Here is a 24,556-nt window from a genome sequence, read left to right as displayed (position 1 = left end):
TGGGTTTTTCTGACCTAGTTGTTGGAAAATTTGTAGAAAAATCATCGTAAGTCGAAATTTGGATCCATAAATTCTGGAAGTTTGGAAATTTTGTCTACTTTGTTCACAATTTTTATTATAATTTTTAATGGCTTCTAACAAGTGTGAAATTGCTCACCTTCACAGGCTGGTCCGAAATTATTTCAAATCTGATAGGCAATTTTGTAAAATTCGCCAAAAATTGTAGAAAAATCGTATGAAAACGTGAGAGTAGTCATTTCAAAGGTATAAACCTGAAATTTTTGCATGTAAAACAGTTTTGAAAAATATTATCATTTAGGTGGTCAAAACAGTTCGAGATTGGGCCGACACTTTCCTGTGAAAGGCTGATTTTTGAGTTTAGTTTATAGATCTTGGAACACAACACTCATTTTTACTATTTTAAGTGTATAAATCCCAGATCTACTAGTTTACATGTATTATATATGATAACACATACTTTTCTCAAGGTTCTCATGTAGATCCAAGTGATAAACTTAATATTCTTAACATATTTTTAGATTTATGAAGTGAATAACACATAACCACCAAATAAATCATGAAATATACATATATTCATGCATACACACATAGATCTACACAACACAACTTGTATTCTCCCCCCAAAACAAAGTAAAGCCCGAAAATAAGGGGGTATGAACTCACCTTGGGGTGATGGATCGGTTTTGGTGAAGAAGTGGAAGAAGATTTTTGATCCTAGCAAGCTTTCTTGAGTAGATCTTGAACTTAGATGGTTCTAAGAACATGATCCACAAATATATGGATGTAAGAGGAGATCTTTGAAGAGATCAAGAAGTTAAATCATAGATCTAAGTGAGAACTTACCAAAGTTGATGATCTTGAAGAAGAATTTCTTGAAGTATACTCTAATTCTCGAAAATTTAGAGGAGAGTGTAGGAGTGTTCTTGTGAGCTTTCCTTAAGAGATTTGTAAGTAAAATGAGTGTGTGGTGGTGATTTTTGGCTCTATGGCCGAATTTAAGAAGGATAGGAGGAAGTGAGAGAGTCTTGCCTAGAAGTATGTGATTTACATTGTTGTATGGTGGTGTTTTGTGCATGGATTACCACAATGCAACATTGAGGTGTCAAGGCTTCCATCCCCTTATTATCTCTCTTTAATTATTATTATTATTATTGTTTGGACCGAGAATGGGTAAGAAGAAAGGAAATGAGATGGTTTGGGCCCCTTTCTTGTCTTAGTTCGAGTTTATGAGGCCCACAATAAATATTTTTCGGCCCATTGGGTCGTTAAGATGGTTCACGACCCATTAGAGTCAAGGAAATGGAGTTTATGGCCCAACTTGGCCCAATAGGGATAACATAAATTATTTTTAGGTCCACAAAGCCCAATATGTTAAGTTTTATGAATATGGGTCCATTTAGAACCCGATTAGGGTTTTTAGGCCCAAAATAGTTCAAGTTGAAGGTTTATTGGTCCATTAGGCCCAATAAGAGAATCCTAGTTCATATTAAACTTGAACCGGAGTCTCTAGGGTTTTCAACACATAATTGACTATAAGAGATGTATTGAGTGAACATAGAGCATGATATTCATTTAGAGTACATGTCATTACACTAGATGAATGTTTTCATGAGAATAGAATTTCCTAGCTAAAATGCTAGTTGTGACATCATCCCCCCGTTAGAGGGAATTTCGTCCCGAAATTCTTTTGAAAGATGGACTTAAGAATGAGAGAATAGGTTAGGGTACTTCTGCTTAATCTGGTCTTCGTGTTCCCATGTGAATTCCAGTCCACGCTTAGCGTTCTATCGAACTTTCACAATTGGAATGCGGCTCTGCTTCGTACGCTTCACTTCTCTATTCATTATCTCAACTGGTTCTTTGACGAACATGAGATTCTTGTTTACTTTGATTTCTTCTAAAGGAATGACAAGGGTTTCATCTGTTAAGCACTTTTTCAGATTTGAAACGTGGGACACGGAGTGTATATTGCTGAGCTCCGAAGGTAGCTGCAGCTTATAAGCTACTGGACTAATTCGGGCAAGAATCTTGAACGGTCCGATGTATCGCGGGTTTAGTTTTTCCCTTTTTCCCAAAACGGATCATCCCTTTCCAGGGGGAGACTTTTAGTAGCACCCGATCTCCGACTTGGAATATCAGCGGTTTTTATCATTTGTCAGCATAACTCTTCTGTCTGTCTCGTGATGCTTGAAGTCGGGTTCTGATTTGGATTATCTTCTCTGTTTTTTGGCGAATGATTATTGGTCCTGTAAGTGTGCTGCTTGGTGATTGCCCTTTTTTTCCAGCAGGGTGTCACCCACCTCAGTCCAACATAGAGGCGATCTGCATTTGCGACCATATAAGGCCTCAAATGGAGCAACCTTGATACTTGTGTGATAGCTGTTATTGCATGAGAATTCGATCAAGGGTATTTGGGCATCCCATGACTTGCCGAAATCAATCACACAATTCCGGAGCATGTCTTCGAGTGTTTTGGATGGTTCGTTCGCTTTGGCCATCGGTTTGAGGGTGGTAAGCAGTGTTCATGACTAGTTGTGTTCCCCTGGCCTTCTGGAGTGACTTCCAAAGAATCATGGGGTAAATCTACTATCCCGATCCGAGATTATAGACGCTAGCACTCCCTGGAGTCTCACGTTCTCTTTGGTATAGATCCGTGTTAATCTTTCCATCTTGTACAATTCTTTTATCGGCAGGAAATGAGCAGATTTGATTAACCTATCGACGATCACCCAGTTAGTGCTTGATCCAACTCTTGTAATAATAAGATTTGTCTTTTTGACTTTGAGAGTCTTATCCAATCCACACAGTGCTCTCTTCGCGATATTCTCCGGCTTTGAGGCCTCCAAATCCGGTCGTAAGTGTTGACAGTGTTTGTTCGAGTATGATTTGACAACCCGAAATTTCTAACTTGTACATTTTTCATTTTTATCAAAGTTAGCCTTCATTTTACTATCTTATAACGAAATTATGGGTCTATATGAGTGTTTTAGGCTTAGTATAACATGGATATGAGTCTTAGGAAGGGTTAGAAAGTGTGTAGCATCACAAAATCGGGCCAAACACACCAAAGAAGGTGTGTGCGGCCGCACACCCGCGTGTGTGGCCAGCTAGCCGCACACCCAACCGCACACACCCTCCAACCTCACACCCGACCCTATATATTGGAGGAGACCCCCCTTCATTCACTCTTTTCCTCTTTTGGCTGCACCCTACTCCCTCTCTCTACTTTCTCTCTCTAGAAACATCATCCAAGAACACTCTAAGGGCCTCAAAAACGTGAAGCACTCCATCATTCAGCTTGTTATATTGGTAAGACACCTGAATCTAAGCCTAAAACTCATAGTGTTCTTCATGTTCTTCATCCTTTGAACGTGTACGGCCGCACACCTTCATAAGGTGGCCGCACACACACTAAACTCTCCAAAGTGAAGAGTTTTGGCCTTCATTTACTAATAGGACTTGGTATTAGCACAAGAACACCTCGAAAACAGCTCAGAATCGACATTTCAGACACAAACGAGGAGTGTACGGCCGCACACTCCTGTATACGGCCGCACACACCCTCTGTACGGCCGTACACTCTTGTGTGCAACCGCACACACAACCTGGCCGCACACCCTGGCCGCACACTCACTCAAATGGCCGTACACCTCCCTTAATTGATCATATAGAGTCCCGACAAGCATTTCCAAGTCTTTAGGGTGGTTTCCCGTCATATTTAGCCATGAAACACCCTAATTCTAACACACATATGTGTTATCACATGTTAATATGATCCACTTGCGTGCGAAACATCTCTTGACACTCAACACTCGTAACCAATTGTGCTTTCGGATCCTACGTCAAACAGTGAGTTCATACCCCTACATTTTCCGTGTTTTTAATGTTTTCAGGGGGGAATACAAGCCAAATTCAAAGTATTTTATTAAGTTTTAAACTTATTAATGCAGTCCAACGATTTCCACGTTTAATAACATATTCGGATATTTTATCTCTTTTTGTAATATGTTGAGCATAAGGGAAACTACTATTTTGGAAATCTAACTTCATTGCTTTTAGAAAGGTTTTTATAAAGCAGCTCTATATCAACTCTAATAAACTATAATGGGTATAGTTTGGGATAGCCCTCTAGGCAGTCTCTACCTAATCAGATTTCATAAATGAATATATATAAACTATGACAGATTTAGTTTATGTTATATGTTTTCTTATAAGTATAAAGTACATTTATTCAAGGATAATTACTGTTTTATACTGATTTCTCGCTAGTAAACTAGATTATAAAGAATTGTGAGGCGCTACTTCAATACTGTACCCTTAGGTGTATAGTGATAAATCCTTTTAGTATAACCAGAGTCTCCTGGAGGGAGAGCGTGAGATTTGTGAATAGATCTATTCGGGACTGACAATCCCACACCAGAACTGCTAGCTACAGTTAGGCGGGCACGCCTGTGGTGAACAAATGTCATTTAGCTTAACGCCTGAAGAACGTTACAAAGGTCTCTCGGTCATATCAAGTATGGTTATACGACTCACAAAATAAGTATAAACAAACTCTGTTTACGGACTCTACTCTTCACTTGTTTTATTTTGATTAATAAAACTACTCTCATGTATATACTGATAGTAATCGTGGGTTTTCAAAACCTACATCTCTACCTCTAGTACGGATAACCTGCCTCTAGGGAAATTATAGGATTTTCCCAAGGTAACACCGGTATTTATAAAACTGATGGTTTATTTTCTACTAATAGACACTCCTTTAAAAACCGCTTTTCATAAGAAAATATAGGATTTTCTTGAGAAACACTTTTCAAAGGATCAAAGAAACATTCTCTTCCAAAGATTAAATGCTTATGAACTCACCAGCTTTATGCTGATATTTCTAAAACTGCTTGTATTCTCAGGGCAACCATAGACATGTATTTCTGCCAACTTTTGGAGAAGACAGAGCATTTTTGGAGTCACGTCTTTTACTTTTGCTATATACTGATATGTATAAATCATGTTTCTGAACAATGTAAATATTCATATTATAATGTAATGGTTGTGTTTACTTCGCTTACTATGATACAACTGTTGTGATACTACGCATGATGTCGCTCCGCCCCGGAACGTTTCCGCCATCGGTTTCGGGGTGTGACAGATTGGTATCAGAGCCCTTGTTTATAGCGAACTAAGTATACCGAACCTTACATGGTATACAACTATAAATACTAAGGGGCCTAAGTGCTCTAAACTAAAAATATACTTTCAAAAATACAAGTATTTTTATAAAAGTATATAAGTATACCCGAGTATCAGAATCTGTGTCGTAAGTAGAGCAAAATAAAAGTATTTGGATGTTGGACATCGCGGTTAAACCTGGGCAGTTATGTAATCATGTCTAGGGTGAATATAGCCTGATCAACTATATTCAGTCGAGACATGACCAACCTATGCTTGGGAGTGACTGTGGTGTTGCAACAAGCCTAAAACTTACCTAGATACCAGAAGAATTCTAGAACCGAACATAAGGGTTAAAATACTATAGGAGTATTTTAGGATGCTATTATTTTAGGATGCTATAGCGACCGGACAGGAAACTTACCCAAGAATCCAATCTTCAAGAATTAATCCTGTAGCTATAATACATTGGGAGTATTATTAGATTCGATACCCATTAACTATCCCTTTATCATCACCTCGCATCGATAGCATGGCTGGATTCCATCTTCCTGACGACCCGATACTGCAGAGCACCAGCCCAACCAACCAATCAAACAGCTGGAGCAGGCGTCGGTCAAGCCTGTTATAATTGTGGAGAGGTCGGGCACTACAAGAGAAACTGCCCCAAGTCAACAACAGCTGGTGGCACAGGGAGAGTACTGACGATGGGCCAAGAGGAAGCGGTCGCTGAACCTACCGTTGTTTCAGGTACGTTCCTCCTCGACAACTCTTATGCATGCATTCTTTTCGACTCTGGTGCTGAAAGAAGTTTTGTTAGTCATGCATTCAAGCATTTTCTTAAACATAAATCCCAACCTTTAACCGAAACGTGTACCGTCGAAATGGCTAACGCTGAGAAAGAGAGCACTAATGGCATATTCATGGGTTGTACCCTTACTCTGAACGACCATTCATTTCCCATCGATCTTATGACAGTCTCTATAAAAAGCTTTGATGTCATCATCGGCATGGATTGGTTGAGCCCCAATCGTGCTGATATCCTTTGTTACGAAAAAGCCATCCGTCTCAATCTTTCCCCGGATGAAACTCTTGTCATTTACGGCGATAAACTCAGTTCAAACCTTCGCATCATTTCGTGCATCAAAGCCCAGAAACTCCTGCGGAAGGAGTGTTATGCATTCTTAGCCCACGTCATTAACGAGAAACAGGAAGTTAAAGACCTCGAGAGCATCCCCGAAGTCTGAAACTTTCCCGATGTTTTTCCAGAAGATCTCCTGGGAATCCCTCCCAAACGACAAGTCGAGTTTCGCATCGACTTAGTCCCCGGAGCTACTCCCGTAGCTAAATCTCCATATCGCCTAGCACCAACAGAAATGCAGGAGCTATCTAGTCAGCTCAATGAGCTGCTCAGCAAAGGATTCATCAGACCGAGTTCCTCACCCTGGGGAGCCCCGATCTTGTTCGTGAAAAAGAAGGATGGATCCTTTCGAATGTGTATCGATTATAGGGAGCTGAACAAGCTCACTGTCAAAAACCGTTACCCTCTTCCTCGAATCGATGATCTCTTCGACCAACTCCAAGGAGCCGGCTACTTCTCGAAAATAGCTTTAAGATCAGGGTACCATCAGCTACGAGTCCATGAGGGTGATGTTCCTAAAACAGCATTTCGGACTCGATATGGTCACTACGAGTTCGTAGTTATGCCCTTCGGTCTAACCAACGCACCGGAAGTGTTCATGGACCTGATGAACCGGGTGTGCCGTCCTTTCCTAGACAAGTTCGTCATCGTGTTCATCGACGATATACTTGTCTACTCCAGAAGCGAGGAAGATCACAAACAGCACTTGAGATCGGTGCTGGAAACATTAAGGACGGAGAAGCTGTACGCGAAATTCTCCAAGTGCGAATTCTGGATTCGAAAAGTAACCTTCCTAGGTCACGTGGTAAGCGAGGAAGGCATACACGTGGACCCCTCCAAAATCAAAGCGATAGAGAACTGGTCAGCACCGAAGACGCCCACAGAAATCCGTCAATTCTTGGGTCTCACTGGCTACTATCGCAGATTCATCCAGAATTTCTCCCGAATTACCAAACCCTTAACCACTCTGACTCAGAAAGGCGTACCCTTTTGTTGGAGTGAAACGCAAGACACTGCGTTCCAAACATTAAAGCAAGCCCTATGCAGCGCACCTATCTTGTCTCTGCCCGAAGGGACGGAGGACTTCGTTGTCTACTGTGATGCATCTAATCAGGGCCTGGGCTGTGTGCTCATGCAACGGGGAAAAGTCATTGCTTATGCCTCAAGACAGCTGAAAGCACACGAAGTCAACTACACGACGCACGACCTAGAATTGGGAGCAGTGGTCTTCGCATTGAAAATATGGAGACATTACCTCTACGGAACCAAGTGCATTATCTTCACTGACCATAAAAGCCGTAGCAGCTGCCCTAGCTGTTCTTAACGCTAACAACACCAATATGGGTGGATGTGTTATTGGCAATCCAAACTTGGTGTTAATCAATCTCAACCACAAGTACCTACTGGAAAGGACACACTTGATCCCCAACCTAACATCCTGAAACGAAAGTTCAAAGGAAGTTGTTCGACCCAAAGACCTACTGAAAGGTGGCGGATTGGGACAGTCAATACCCCAGTCAGCCCTACTGTTCCAACCCCATCCACACTCTACTTGGGAAACCTCCCGCACTGCAACAAATGCAACTACCATCATCATGGAGTCTGCCGAGTGCCGCATTGCACTAGATGCAACAGGGAGGGGCACACCTCCCGCAGCTGTAGGGCCCTAGTTAAGTTCGTCACTCTGACTACCAATGTTGGGTAAAGTCCAACATGTCACCTCTGTGGTAGTATGGGACATTTCAAAAGAGACTGCCCAACAGAGGAGAACAATGAGGAGACAGGAGGAGTCTGACCTCAGAAAACGGGAAGCATCAAAGAACCCTACAGTGTTTTGGTATGTTTTCGAAAACCTCAATAATCATTCATGATCGTGATTACTTTCTTGTCCAAATTATATCACGACATACCCTAATGAGTAAAGTATGACAGCTTAGTGAATACGTTGGAGTCGGTTGTAATTATACATGACTTATATACGCTAAGCAATCATAGGAAAATCTAATGGGAACCATTCCATCGAGAGCCCATAGTTTCAAAACATCTGGACCCTCGCATTAGTAGTACCCACCAAGTCCAAATCAAACGCAGAAAATACCAGAGACATTCATTTAGGGATGCCAATGTGCTAGCGAAATGATCCTCCTGGACTAACTTGACGCACGATTCTACGACACCATTCTGTCTAGCTCGACTAAGTCTATGTTATACCAAATCCTTTTGTCTTAAATCGTTCGATCGCGAAACTCCCGTCGCTTGTGACGACAACCAGATGCGAACTTCAAAGAATTCATCTCTCTTCGAAATTAGAAAGTATTCATACGAAGAGTATCATCCGCAAAGAGAAGGACAAAGTAAGAGAACCATCCGGGCAATTGAATATGTGTCATGGGACACACATCTATCCTTAATTGAACTTTCTTGCAACAACGGCGACCTTTCCAGTAGCAAGGCTACGTTGTTCGAAGCCCTCTACAGCCATAAGTACAGACCCCATCTGTGCTGGGCTGATATGGGCGACACGCAAATAGACAAAAGTCAAGTCCCCGAAAGCACTCTCACGAGTCCTGAAATAATCTAAGAACGACTTAAGGCCTCTCGAGATAGACAAAAGAGCTACGCCGATAAACGACGAAAACCCTTGGAATTCCAGGTTGGAGACCGTGTCCTGCTAAAAGTCTCGCCATGGAAAGGCATGATACGCTTCGGAAAGCGTGGAAAGCTAAATCCAAGATACATAGGACCTCTCGAAATCCTTGCTAGGATCGGTCCCGTACCCTACAAACTTCGTTTACCGCAAGAACTTAGCAACATTCATCCTGTCTTCCACGTCTCGAACCTTAAAAAGTGCTTATCCGACGAGACTCTTACTATCCCTCTCGATGAGATTGAAATCAACGAGAATCTAAACTTTGTGGAAGAACCAATCGAAATCATGGATAGAGAGATCAAACGAACAAAACAAAGTCGCATCCCGATAGTGAAGGTTCGCTGGAATGCCAAGCGAGGACCGGAATCCACTTGGGATCGCGAAGATCAGACGAACCAGAAATATCCTCATCTCTTTCATAATTCATGATTTGTATTCTCTGTTCGAATTTCAGGACGAAATTCCCTCTAACGGGGGGATGATGTGACAACCCGAAATTTCTAACTTGTACATTTTTCATTTTTATCAAAGTTAGCCTTCATTTTACTATCTTATAAAGAAATTATGGGTTTATATGAGTGTTTTAGGCTTAGTATAACATGGATATGAGTCTTAGGAAGGGTTAGAAAGTGTGTAGCATCACAAAATCGGGCCAAACACACCAAAGAAGGTGTGTGCGGCCGCACACCCGCGTGTGTGGCCAGCCACCCGCACACCCAACCGCACACACCCTCCAGCCTCACACCCGACCCTATATATTGGAGGAGACCCCCCTTCATTCACTCTTTTCCTCTTTTGGCTGCACCCTACTCCCTCTCTCTACTTTCTCTCTCTAGAAACATCATCCAAGAACACTCTAAGGGCCTCATAAACGTGAAGCACTCCATCATTCAGCTTGTTATATTGGTAAGACACCTGAATCTAAGCCTAAAACTCATAGTGTTCTTCATGTTCTTCATCCTTTGAACGTGTACGGCCGCACACCTTCATAAGGTGGCCGCACACACACTAAACTCTCCAAAGTGAAGAGTTTTGGCCTTCATTTACTAATAGGACTTGGTATTAGCACAAGAACACCTCGAAAACACCTCATAATCGACATTTCGGACACAAACGAGGAGTGTACGGCCGCACACTCCTGTGTATGGCCGCACACACCCTCTGTACGGCCGCACACTCTTGTGTGCAACTGCACACACAACCTGGCCGCACACCCTGGCCGCACACTCACTCAAATGGCCGTACACCTCCCTTAATTGATCATATAGAGTCCCGAAAAGCATTTCCAAGTCTTTAGGGTGGTTTCCCGTCATATTTAGCCATGAAACACCCTAATTCTAACACACATATGTGTTCTCACATGTTAATAGGATCCACTTGCGTGCGAAACATCTGTTGACACTCAACCCTCGTAACCAATTGTGCTTTCGGATCCTACGTCAAACAGTGAGTTCATACCCCTACATTTTCCGTGTTTTTAATGTTTTCAGGGGGGAATACAAGCCAAATTCAAAGTATTTTATTAAGTTTTAAACTTATTAATGCAGTCCAACGATTTCCACGTTTAATAACATATTCGGATATTTTATCTCTTTTTGTAATATGTTGAGCATAAGGGAAACTACTATTTTGGAAATCTAACTTCATAGCTTTCAGAAAGGTTTTTATAAAGCAGCTCTATATCAACTCTAATAAACTATAATGGGTATAGTTTGGGATAACCCTCTAGGCAGTCTCTACCTAATCAGATTTCATAAATGAATATATATAAACTATGACAGATTTAGTTTATGTTATATGTTTTCTCAGAAGTATAAAGTACATTTATTCAAGGATAATTACTGTTTTATACTGATTTCTCGCTAGTAAACTAGATTATACAGAATTGTGAGGCGCTACTTCAATACTGTACCCTTAGGTGTATAGTGATAAATCCTTTTAGTATAACCAGAGTCTCTTGGAGGGAGAGCGTGAGATTTGTGAATAGATCTATTCGGGACTGACAATCCCACACCAGAACTGCTAGCTACAGTTAGGCGGGCACGCCTGTGGTGAACAAATGTCATTTAGCTTAACGCCTGAAGAACGTTACAAAGGTCTCTCGGTCATATCAAGTATGGTTATACGACTCACAAAATAAGTATAAACAAACTCTGTTTACGGACTCTACTCTTCACTTGTTTTATTTTGATTAATAAAACTACTCTCATGTATATACTGATAGTAATCGTGGGTTTTCAAAACCTACATCTCTACCTCTAGTACGGATAACCTGCCTCTAGGGAAATTATAGGATTTTCCCAAGGTAACACCGATATTTCTAAAATTGATGGTTTATTTTCTACTAATAGACACTCCTTCAAAAACCGCTTTTCATAAGAAAATATAGGATTTTCTTGAGAAACACTTTTCAAAGGATCAAAGAAACATTCTCTTCCAAAGATTAAATGCTTATGAACTCACCAGCTTTATGCTGATATTTCTAAAACTGCTTGTATTCTCAGGGCAACCATAGACAGGTATTTCTGCCAACTTTTGGAGAAGACGGAGCATTTTTGGAGTCACGTCTTTTACTTTTGCTATATACTGATATGTATAAATCATGTTTCTGAACAATGTAAATATTCATATTATAATGTAATGGTTGTGTTTACTTCGCTTACTATGATACAGCTGTTGTGATACTACGCATGATGTCGCTCCGCCCCGGAATGTTTCCGCCATCGGTTTCGGGGTGTGACATATGATATCAATGTTAAATGATTACAAGGTTGGCTAGGTATGGTTGGGAAAACTCGGTTCGTAGGGTCCATGAATACCGTGGGGGCATTCGTTAGACCGGAGGGTATCACAACGAATTTGAATTGGTCGTATCGAGTTCGAACGGTAGTTTTTGGAATGTCCTCTTCTCGGACTCGGAGCTGATGATATCCGAATCTTAGCTCTATTTGGAGAAGTAACTAGCTCCTTAAAGCTGGTCAAATAGGACGTCAATCCGATGAAGTGGGTATCGGTTTTTGATGGTGAGCTTATTCAGTTCCCTAAAATCGATGCACATTCTGAAGGATCCGTCTTCTTGACGAACAAGACTGGAGCTTCCCAGGGTGAGAAGCTTTGTCCGATGGATCCTTTGCTCAAAATTTTTCTTAATTGACTGGATAACTTCTGAATTTTGGCGGGAGTCAACCTATAGGGTGAATTGGAAATTGATGTGGGTTCCTGGTATGAGGTCGATTCAAAATCCGACCTGTGTCTCTTGGGTATTCCCGGAAGTTCTTCGGGAAATACATCTGGAAAATCGCATGCTACTGGAATACCTTGTATGCTTACTTCTTCGTGTTGGGTTTTGAGCATTCTAACACTCCTATGGTGTACATGCAACCCTATAAACCTTGAATCTATGTTTTCTCTATTATACATGCAAATATTAACTATTCCAAGGTTTCATCCTAACTAGCATATTATGAAGCACCTATACTACAAAGTTCTAGTTAGATGACATACCTTTTGATGTAGCTTGATGTCTTCAAGCTTTAAGAGCTTAGCCCCAATAGTGTGGAAGCCTCAAATGGAATCACAAATCACCAAAACACCTTGGAAGAACTTGAGAGAATATGTATGCACACTAAAATCGGTCCACTCTTATTTTCACACACTTATGTCAATTTTGTGAGCCAAGGACCCCTTTATATATTATGGAGGATTAGGGTTACATCCATGTAAACCCTAATACCCATGACCTTTCATTTACATAGGATCCATGGGTTAAAAGCTCCATGGACCATCCACGAAAGCTTAGCCCAACCTAAATGAACTTGGCTCATTCCATATATATAAGAGTCCATATTTAATTAGTTCTTTTTGATCACTTAATTAATTCTAAATTAATTCTTGATCAATACTAATTAAATAATATGATTACATATTAATATATTAGAACTTATAATATATTAATATAAATCATAAATATACTATTCTCAAAAGACTATCCATATAAATTGTGTCGGTGAAGTGCAACCCAAATGGACCATGCCGGGTCGGGTCAAGTACATACCAAATATAGTTATGGACTTAGACATTAATCCAACAGTCTCCCACTTGGATATGTCTAAAACTATTATTGAGTATGACTTCAAAACCTAACTGGCAATCGTAGCTCTTAAAGTCGCTGTCGAACTCTGACCTTGTCAATGACTTGTCCATTAGATAAGGGATCATATATTCCTCCATTCTAGATATCATATGGACTGAGACATGGATTATAATCATTCTCTCTGTCCATTTGTTGTTTCCTGATTTTTGATTTATGATGACTGACTGATTGAACAAATCAAATCAGTCCTGGCTTGCCCAAGCACTCACATGTGTCATCGCTAAATCATCGAGGGGCCCACAGATATCGCTTTTATCCCGAAGGTAAAAGGAATGGATAAACTTCGACTCATATGGCTTGTTCTACTACTTGTTGAATCATACACAAAGGCGCGTTTTATAACATCGAGTTACCAAATGCGTTTTCGTGTAATCAATGTATAACCAACTCATAGTAACAACTCATATCTCTAGGTTTGAAGAATATAAGATATTATCGTCTCATGATCACTCGTGATAAAATCCATGAAGTGATTCAAATGAGCGCGGGTTGAATCCAATACTCAGAACTTATGAGCACTCATGAGTGTTGTAGCACCACTTTGTCCACCAACTTGGACCTCTACAAACCAACCCATGACAGTCTTGATTCATATCTACTTCCAACATATGACCGACTCTGGATGGTTTGAATAACTTAATCATTCAGGAAGAGCGACTTAGTTATTCTGGAAGTCAAAACATGCAAAGTGAAACACAAGAATAAATGAATCAAATATGCTATCAAACCCTATGAATATAAATAAACACTTTTATTTATCACCATACTGATTACTCATTATTCATTATTTCGGTTTTATCAACTTTATACTTGAATTAAAAACACTAGTTGTCCCATGCTCCAAGCATGTACACTATGTTTTTCTTAAACAATAGCTTTGCCATACACCAAGTATGCACTCTATGTTTGTCTATGATCCTTACTTTGTGAAATAAACCAATTGAACATAATTTCAATGATTCTAATTTCACACTCCCAAATCCTTATCGAAATATGTGAGAATTTCAAATTCCTATCATTTATCGAAATTTGTTTAGATTTTAAACTTATATGCATTGACCCTCCTGTAATGAATATGTACAAAGTCACAAAGACTTGTCAACAGTCATTATAAGGTATTCCAATGGAGATCAACTCCATGGAAACTAAGTCTCATATTCAAAGTACATTGCTTTGGACATGCTTCTTGCATTAAGTTTTCTAATCTTACACAGATAACTTCCACCTATGGAGACAACTCCATATTCTCATTTTGACTATCACTTCTGAATAAGAGATGCCTCTTTTCAGAATATGTCAATATGGTCCTTCCAAAATTAGCACTATACTTTCAACTGTCCCTGAGCAACCAATCTTTGGTAAACCTCAGATTGTCCTCGACAATTGCTTAATCATTTTAGTCATATCCAATTCTAGACCTTTTCCCTTCTTAATGCCTCTGGGCATTTGGAAAAATTTAGAAATGACAAATATTATAGCACATGCAATCGATCCTGTACCCAAAGCAAATGGTACACGATTCATGATGTCTCACATAAACACATGATTCTAGACCAGTCTTTTGCTACAATATTTTTATTTGCCATGTTTTCAAAATTTGACTATGAAGAGGGATGTCGTAATCATAATCGAATTTTAAGAACGCAATATATAGAATTTCCTTAAGTTGAACCAATCCAACATGAAATTCATATATATATTCTTGACTAAAGATGATTAAGGTCTCAATCTAAGCCTTTAGAACTGAAATGAAGTATATCCTCTCCCTTAATTATAGCAAAACAACTTTTTCAATCCCTGCAGCCTCACGAATTGAAACTTTTGTTTTCTATAATTAACATTGCTAACTTGCAACACTAACAATAATTATCATGCCCCCACTAACATGATGATTATTAGCATAACACTTATGCTCCCACTAGCTTTGACATGTACTCAGAAATCAGCTGGACTTCTAGAAATCAATACTTTATTAACTTTCTTACCAAAGTTCAGATTTCTGATACGAGATGCTTTGATAAAACTTTATCAAAATCATACAACTTTCCTTAGATAGCATGCATGTGTGTCTAAACAATTTCAGAACTATGAAAAGGGATGTCGTAATCATAGTCTCAATTGTTTAGACCTTTTGCCATCTGCTTCAAATCTACTTGGTGGAAGTGTTTCCTCACCATCATTTTCATGAATCGGAGAGAAACCTTATGACCCTTAGATTTTATGGTGTATGTGTTCTTATCCATGTGAATCGTCAAAACCATAGTAACAAGACAAGGATAATGACAAATCCAAACTCATATGGACTGAACTTATGTAATCTTAACTTCTTGCTACCTGGCAGTACAGGGCCTGCCATTGCTTCCAAGTTGTTATGCAACTAATTGAGAACTTTCAGAACTCATATGCAAAGCCAACTTTAACTGGAATGGGCACAGAATATGTCAACACGATAGGTTATAAACCTCAAGTCGTGTGCTAGTGAAGAACCTCAGGTTTTATTCTTGATTAGTTCTTGAAATTCTTTTTAGGATCTTTAAGACTCCCACTATCCTCTTGACATATAAGACTATCTTGCCAAATATTCAAGAGATAGTGCGGATTCTTTATCAAGACAAACACTTCACACAATTGGCCTTAGTTGGTCTTTGTTTTATCCAAAACATCACAACTTACCAATTTCAAATGTACAAGAGTAGGACACTTTTACTCTTACATTTGACAAGTGTTTTAAACCTTTATTTAAGATATGTCACTCAAGTTACAATCTTGGAGTATGACTCTAAGAATTGTTTTGGAACGAAGTATGACTCATCTTCCTGATCTAACAATTTCAACAATTCATGACTCCTCTTCTTAGTCATAAGAATGCACTAAGATGACCTTTAGAGGACTAATTGTGATATGATTTCTAAATCATTAAGATGATCACAAACATGATACTAAAGTACTCTCCCATCTTTTCAGATTTGAGAAACTTTTATCTTTCTGCCTAATTTGATTCTTCCCATTCGTTCTGCCATACATTGAGACTTTTCCAATGTTTCAGAATTATACTTAAACTTGTAAGTATAACCATATTTACTAAACTTTAGTAAATCAAATAGTCTTAACGAGCTTTGTGGTGGACATGACCAGTGCACAAGAATGTGTACTCGATCCCTTTAGTCCTTCACTTGACTCACACATCCATGTGAACAAGTAATTAGTCTTGATTTTCCAATGCTTGAAAGTTCTCATTCATCATACTATTTAACTTGCATGATTCCAAGTTTCGGTCCAATTGAAACTTGGGTGATGAGGAACTTTCCTGATTTGGTAAATTTAGACATTACCACAAATGAAAGAATCAAATCCATTTTCCAATATTGCTGTCAGTGGAATCATATAAGCAACAATTTTCCACAAATGCCATTGTAAGGATACTTCAAATAAATAAAAGTAAACAATTTTCTTTTATTTTAAAACTTTGCGGAAAAACTTATCCTTACAATCCACATGGAAAATTGTTGTTATCTATTCCTTAGCAATATATCATAACTTCTTAAGCAACTGCTCAAAATTCTGTTGCGATCGAAATCCACCTTCGCGATCAGAATCAGCATATACTTCCTTTAAGATTTCTCTCTATTCTTTGATTCTTAAAACATCAACATGTGACCCAGTCACATCATGTAATGAGGATCTCAGAATAGAACTTAACAGAGTTAGATAATGGGCTCTACCTGATGTAGAGTCAAACTTATTGACTTTAACATCCTTAGGTAAATTTGGCAGCTTTGCAATCAACGCCACTTCCTTTGGCAAAATAAACATATGGACCCTTTGGTAATGGGACAATCTCATACTTAGCCTTTCTATTTACCATTTGGTCAACCGGGTAGACTATGGCCAATCCCTTTCCATTGGGAAGAGAATGCTTTTTCTGGATTTCCAGTGTCACCATTGTCACTGTCCATAAAGTTTTTGGGAAGTTGATCTTCTAATCAAATTTGCTTTACTATCGTTCCAACTCATTGCTGATTCAGCAGCACCAAGCAAATAGATATGATCATTAAGGTTCATGTCATAGTCTGTTTCATAGTAGTCCCAAAGGAACTCACTATGTGACTTAGAAAGTGATTGAACATCCAACTTTCTCAAGACTTTGACACCCAACTCTCTCGGCTTGTCAATATGTGACTTCATCTCTAAGATGTGATCACACATAGACCTTGCTTGCCATTAGGGCTTGAGTGACCTTGAACTTGTGGGTTAGGGAGAATAATTGGAGGAGGTGGAGGAAGAGAAGTATGACTTCCATGAGTCAAACTCGTGAAGTCATATTCATTAGGAAAGCTTGATTTGGGAAGATCATTGTTGTCTAAACCAGACATCAACAATGGGAGAAATTCACGTAAAGTTGATTTAAGTCCTTAATATAACACCCAATATGATATATTAAGGCTAGGACCCAACAAACTATTTTATAACTTGGAAGAGGGATGTCGTAATCCAAGCTATAAAATATTTGAAGGTAGGTGAATGACGATTCACCAATTTCCACCAAGATAAACGAAATGTATTATTAGGTTTTAATTGGTTTTGAAACTCCTAGATTCTTTTGAGATTCATTGAACTTTTCAATGACATGTTTCAATCTCGAGTGTGCCCTTCAGGTTTTGTGACTGGGATGCCGAGGATCACAAAACAAGGTGTGAAGTAACCATGCAAATATACTTGGTACCCTTAATATTTACCTCTCAATCGATGTGCCGGTTAACCACACACGCTCCAACGATACTATGATAAACATTATGTTACCCTTTGCCTACCTTGTTAAGTCCAGGTTAGTGTGCCGGTTAACCACACACGCTCCACTAACAGCTTAAACAAAGTGCAAAGTGTAATTTCATGGATTAGCACCTTATTCACATTTTCCTAAGTAACTAAGATTGGGAATTTATAAGTGTTTAGTTACTTAGTATTTATCATTATACTTATAATGAAGGGAGAATTATAGTCCTTGTCCTACCTGTTCGGCTAACGACCCTCCACCAGTCAAGGAAGCGGTGGGTGAGAGTGGACACCCATTAAACTGCCATTTTATAGGCAGTAACCTTATACCCCCCCTTATAGACCGGCTTCGTGAATGAGGCCTACTAATGGTAAGACGACTTGCTCTTATACATATAATATATTAAACTTTTAATATTATAATAGTATAAGGGTGTATTTTAGACATTTAAAATACTTGGTGGTTTAATCTATTAATTAAACTATACTCTTAATTTAATTAAATTTAAACCATGTCATTATGGAATTATTAATTCTCTTTTAATTAAACACTTTAATTATCTATTAATAAAGTCCATAAGAGTTAATTGAATTATTCAATAAAAACATCATAATTCCAATTATTAAATTCAAAATTAAAACCATTTAATTAATTGTTTAAGTTATGAACCCAAGAGTTTTAGAATTCAATTCTTTTTTTTATCATAAAAAACTTTTTCCAAATTCCAAAACTTGAGGGCAAGTTTTGTAACTCTTGAAAACTTTTGAATTCCATAACTTATGGAGTTAAATACTTGTTTTATGATGAAACTTTTCATGTTCCATAACTTAAGAACAAGTTATGGAATTCTTTAAAACATTAAGACCAAGTTTTGTAACTCCATAAAAAACTTTGAATCAATTTTTTTTAAAAACCTTTTCATATCCATAACTTATGGAGGTTTCAAAAAACTCTTTAGATCAAACTTTTAAAACTAATAAAATAATCATATCATTTTATCTTTTACTAAATTTGATCTAATTCAACTCATATAGCAAATGATTCAAATTTTACAAATAATTAGTTTTTCACAAAAACAAGTAATTATCTTAAAATTTGACAAACGTCATGTTTTTTTTTCCTTTTTTTTTCAACTTGAAAATAAAACATTTGCATCAATATAACAGAAAACAACCCATGGCTCTGATACCACTGTTGGGTTTTGAGCATTCTAACACTCCTATGGTGTACATGCAACCCTATAAACCTTGGATCTATGTTTTCTCTATTATACATGCAAATATTAACTATTCCAAGGTTTCATCCTAACTAGCATATTATGAAGCACCTATACTACAAAGTTCTAGTTAGATGACATACCTTTTGATGTAGCTTGTTGTCTTCAAGCTTTAAGAGCTTAGCCCCAATAGTGTGGAAGCCTCAAATGGAATCACAAATCACCAAAACACCTTGGAAGAACTTGAGAGAATATGTATGCACACTAAAATCGGCCCACTCTTATTTTCACACACTTATGTCAATTTTGTGAGCCAAGGACCCCTTTATATATTATGGAGGATTAGGGTTACATCCATGTAAACCCTAATACCCATGACCTTTCATTTACATAGGATCCATTGGTTAAAAGCTCCATGGACCATCCATGAAAGCTTAGCCCAACCTAAATGAACTTGGCCCATTCCATATATATAAGAGTCCATATTTAATTAGTTCTTTTTGATCACTTAATTAATTCTAAATTAATTCTTGATCAATACTAATTAAATAATATGATTCCATATTAATATATTAGAACTTATAATATATTAATATAAATCATAAATATACTATTCTCAAAAGACTATCCATATAAATTGTGTCGGTGAAGTGCAACCCAAATGGACCATGCCGGGTCGGGTCAAGTACATACCAAATATAGTTATGGACTTAGACATTAATCCAACACTTCCTTGGTCTTGTCCAGAACATGAGCAAGGAAAACGTATGTAACGCCCCGATTCTCAGGTATTGTTTAAATAAGAATTTAATTGGTTTCAAGGCCTACTCGACGAGTTGGTTGCCCTACTCGTCGAGTAGCAACGGGCTTGGTACGCGTGTTTAGTGACCTACTCGCCGAGTCCATGAAGGGACTCGACGAGTAGGATCTGGCAGAGGAAACCCTAAATCCCGGGGTTTTGCACCCTATTTAAGGAAACAAAAGCCTCCTTTGGCCTCTTTGCAGTCCTTTGAGAGCTCAGAAAACCCTAATTCGTGTGGTATTTCATTCTTGTGTGTGTAAAGCTTTGGAGAGGAGATATTTTGAGAAGAGGAGCGTGGGGAACAAAAGGCTAGGAGCAAGGAAGTGTGGGAAATCATAAATCTACCTCAGATAGCATCATTTGGAGGTATCAAGTCGTCACCTTTTCTCCTTTTTCTTTCTAGACCTCTTTTGGTTGAGATCTAGGGTTTTTATGGTTTGGTTGAGATGGTGATGTGGGATATGAGTTAGATCTAAAGTTGTAACTTCAGATCTGTAACCTTCTTGGGTTCTAGAGTCATAAAGCTCCGAATTTGGTCATGTATGAAGCCTCTTTGAGTATGAAACCCCCATTGTGAGCTTGGATTTGACATTAAGAGCCTTTGTAGCTATGCATGCACGTAAAGTTTGCAACTTTACGTGAAAAGCATGCCTTAGAAGCTTGGATCTGTAGTTTGGAGCCGCTGCATGGCTCAAATGAGTCTGTATGGCAAAAAGGACTGAAGGGACTCGGCGAGTCGCATGGTCGACTCGGCGAGTCATATGAAGATAGGCATGAACTCGGCGAGTTGGAAGAACAACTCGGCGAGTCCAATGAAGATTGTCGTAGACTTGACGAGTGGATGAACAACTCGGCGAGTCGGATGAGGTTACCCCAAATTATGTATGCGCGGGTAACTGTCGAGTTGCAAGAATGAAGCTCGACGAGTGGCCTTAGGGTCTCGATCGTAAGTCAAAGGAACTCGACGAGTCACTCAGGTGACTCGGCGAGTAGCCGGGGGTACTCGGCGAGTCAAGGTCAACATGGACTGTTGACCTTGACTGATGACTTTGACTTTGACCAGGGTTTGTTTAGTTGGCTTATGGGTATGATTATACTATGGTAATAGGTGGTGGAGTTTGTGGCAGAGATCTGAAGGTTGAAGTTTATCTACCGAGTCGACATCTGCAAGGCGAGTTATCCTCACTATATCGATAGGGTCTAAGGCACCAAGGCCGGCCCTTTTAGTTGTTATCGTTATGGTATGCTACATGTGGATATGATCTGTTGGATCAGAATTAGGATAGACAGCATGTTATGCTCTTATGATCCGTAGGGATTGATATGTTAGTGACCTGCTAGGTCAGTGCTCTAGTTATGAGAGATTGCTATGTTTGGTGCTCAGTGAGATAGATATGTTTGATGTTTGTATATGCCAGTATATGTTAGTTATGCACACATGGTTATTTTCTTGTTGCTTGGGTTGAGGCGGTCCTGCTTTGTGCTAAAGGCCAACACACCCTATGAGCGGTCCGGGAAGACTATAGGCCTACGTGGCGGTCCAGTCATGCCGAAGGCTCGGTATAGATTTAGTTGGACTGTAGGCCCTGTAGGGCGGTCCAGTCAGGCCGATGTCCCAGTATGCATGTTGATTGATTGATTATTACGGATATGGTATTATCAGTGTGGTATTGGTATTTTGGGGGTAGCTCACTAAGCCCTCGGGCTTACAGTTTTCAGTTTATTGTTTCAGGTACTTCAGGAGTTCATGGCAAGGCGAAGGCGTGACCGTACCACTCCTCATCCTTATGATCTAGATTTTGGGACACTCTGATTGAATAATGAATTGAAAACATTTTTGTAAACAATACTATTGGGTTTTATTTAGGCTTGAAAAGTTTATGAGCGAGGAAAACGTAGTTCTTCTGATGCATGCACTTTTGTGCCTTGATGAACGAGATAGGACGAGGATTGGTGCCAGGTTTATCACCATGGATTACTAGAGTTTCGTGATTGGGAAGGTGAAGGCAAACGACCCTCTCGCGACACATAGTATCAGCACGGTGGGGCTTAACCCAACCATGCCGATTATCACATCAAAACTCCTAATATTTACTGGCATTAAATTTATTTGAAATGAATGGTAGTTTAGTGTTAAGGTATACTCTACATAAATATCCTAGGTTAATTCGGTTTTTCCCATTTGCCATCTCCACCGTGAAGGCTTCGTTTAGCTTCTGGGGTTGTTGTTTTAGTAAGTGCTCGAATTTGTTATTAACGAAGCTTCGCTCAGCCCCACTATCGAATAAGATGCAAGCAAAAGAGTTGTTAAGTGGGAACGTACCAGTAACAATTGTCGGGTCTTGGACTGCTTCGCCTTGACCCAAGGTCAGGACCCTTCCTGATCCTTCTGCCCCTTGATTGTTAGTCTTGGGGCAATTGCGCCTGAAGTGACCGGTTCCTCCACACCCATAGCAGGTGTGACTGGTCTCATCATTGGTGTTGTTGTTAAGGTTGTTGCGATTGTTGTTGTTTTTGTTTGGCTGATGATTCTGTCGTGGATAAGTTCTACAGTATTTGGTGGTGTGACTCTTTCGGTTGTATTTCTTACAATGTAGCTCCCGGAAGGCTCCCTTATGATGAAAATTGCACTGGTTGCATTTTGGAAGGCTTCCAGCATATGGTCTCGCTGATGTTGATGTAGTAGGGGTCATGGTCACATGAACAGCAACAACATGTTGCTTCTTTGAGAACCCTTGAGTTGGCTGTCCCTTTCTCTTACTTCCAGACATTCGCTTTCTGCTCTTAAGTTTGGGGTTTGGAATGCTTTGATAAGCTGTCACTTGTTGGTTTCCGTGCTCGTTCCTTCGGTTGGAGTTGTCGATGTTATTTCCACCTATATTGGTGTTGTTTGCGTTGAGTTGTGCCATAGCAGCGGTTATTGCCGCTGTTACACCAGCTTGGAATGTAGTATAGTCCATCTGTAGGAGCGGTGTCTCGTGGGTGTGCTTGTTATTTCTGTGGGATGACATTTTCCTGCTGCATGATGATAAGCCAGATCGTAAATAGTGATCGTCATTCTTGGTTGCACTCTATAAATTTCGCGTCTTGTCGTATGATTCTAATTGTTCCCATCTACATCCCTATGATGTATTTATGGTAGTAGGTAATCGTGGATTTGGCATGAATATTAAGTCTATCCCTAGAGTTCATAGATTATTTGGTTTCAAGATCCTTGAGTATCTAGCGGTTTCAGGGCTTCGGTTGTGCATATAAGTGAATCCGTGCAATAACATGAAATAAGGAAAACACATAATTGCCTTATTAGTAAATACCATCTTAGCATGCGAAAGAGAATCATAACAAATGGTAGTGGGGGGGTGCAACACGAGGACTTCCCAGGGGGTCACCCATCCTAGTACTACTCTCGCCCAAGCACGCTTAACTACGGAGTTCTGATGGGATCCGGTGCATTAGTGTTGGTATGATCGCACCCTGAAGATGAGCTACTTGTCGCTCGGTGTCTCGTAGTCGTGCCTCTCGAACTAAATGCCTCGTTTGGGAGTCCCCGATCACTTCCTGTGTTTGTCTCTCATCTCTCTCAATAGCAACCGCATTTGGTCCATTTGATTTGGGGTGTCCTGAGTTGGTTTACCAACGTCTCGGGTGCGCCGGACCATGACTGGGGGGCCTGGTCAGCTGGTCCTCCATGACTAAGATCGAAAAGATCTCGGGTCATGTCGTAGGGCAGTCGTATCCCCTGCTGGCGAATCTATCTCCAATATCGAGTGCCTATGAGGCGTGGGGCCACCGGGGTCCATACGATAAGTCGGTACTCTGGCCATGTATGGAGGATTGATGACTTCAGATTCTGCATCCGAGGCATCATCGTCATTGCCCTCGAGCTCTTCCTCTTCGAGGTTCACTACTGGCTCGACTGATTCATCTGTAAGTTCTACTTCATGTTTCTCCTCTTGTTCTTCCTTTGAGTCTCCTTCTGGGTCTTCCTCTAGGTCGAGCCACCCTGTTTTTCCCTGACCAGGGAGATAGGGGTTTCTTGGCTAATGATGCCCGTCTATAGTGTATTGCACGAAAGGGGTATAGATACTAGAAACAAATAGCACACCAAATACTCCTATAGTATTTTTATTTTGTTTAGGTTTGGTTCTATAAGCTCTTTGGATAATTAAATGGTAAGTTTTTTATTCATTGGCCATCACGATTACTCCCGAACACATGTTGGTCGTATTTTGAATGAATGTAGTTGATCAGGCTACATTCACCCCCAATACGACTACATAACTGTCCGGGTTTAATAGCGATGTTCAAATCCTCTAAAGACTTTTACAGTTCTTGTTGTGTTATTAATCTAAAATGCACACATAAGTATGTATTTTAATTATTATGTTCAAAGTAGTTTAGTCCCATTGTATTTATAGTTGCATATCCTGTATGATTAGATATGCTAGTTCACTATAAACAATGCTTTGATACCAATCTGTCACACCCCCGAACCAGACGGCGGAAACGTCTGGGGGCTTGGTGTGACTTTCGACATTGTAGTATCATTACAGAGTATATAATTGAAACATAACATCATCATCATCACACATGTAATATAACAACATTCATTGTTTACATCGAGTATTGTATT

At 39.6% G+C, this 24,556-nt stretch overlaps 1 non-coding gene across 1 annotated transcript; it reads right to left on the bottom strand.

The window, feature by feature from the left end:
• Positions 1–23,279: 23,279 nt before the first annotated feature.
• Positions 23,280–23,398, bottom strand: LOC145161745 (5S ribosomal RNA). The gene has a single exon (XR_013738621.1). It is a non-coding gene; the product is annotated as a 5S ribosomal RNA (ribosomal RNA).
• Between the last annotated feature and the right edge of the window lie 1,158 nt (positions 23,399–24,556).

Source organism: Lactuca virosa, chromosome 2, assembly GCF_052849685.1.
Source record: "Lactuca virosa cultivar CGN04683 chromosome 2, Lactuca_virosa_CGN04683_v6, whole genome shotgun sequence".
NCBI classification, from domain to species: domain Eukaryota; kingdom Viridiplantae; phylum Streptophyta; class Magnoliopsida; order Asterales; family Asteraceae; genus Lactuca; species Lactuca virosa.
The sequence above is the reverse complement of the archived record's forward strand: the minus strand, read 5'-3'. Positions and strand labels throughout refer to the sequence as shown.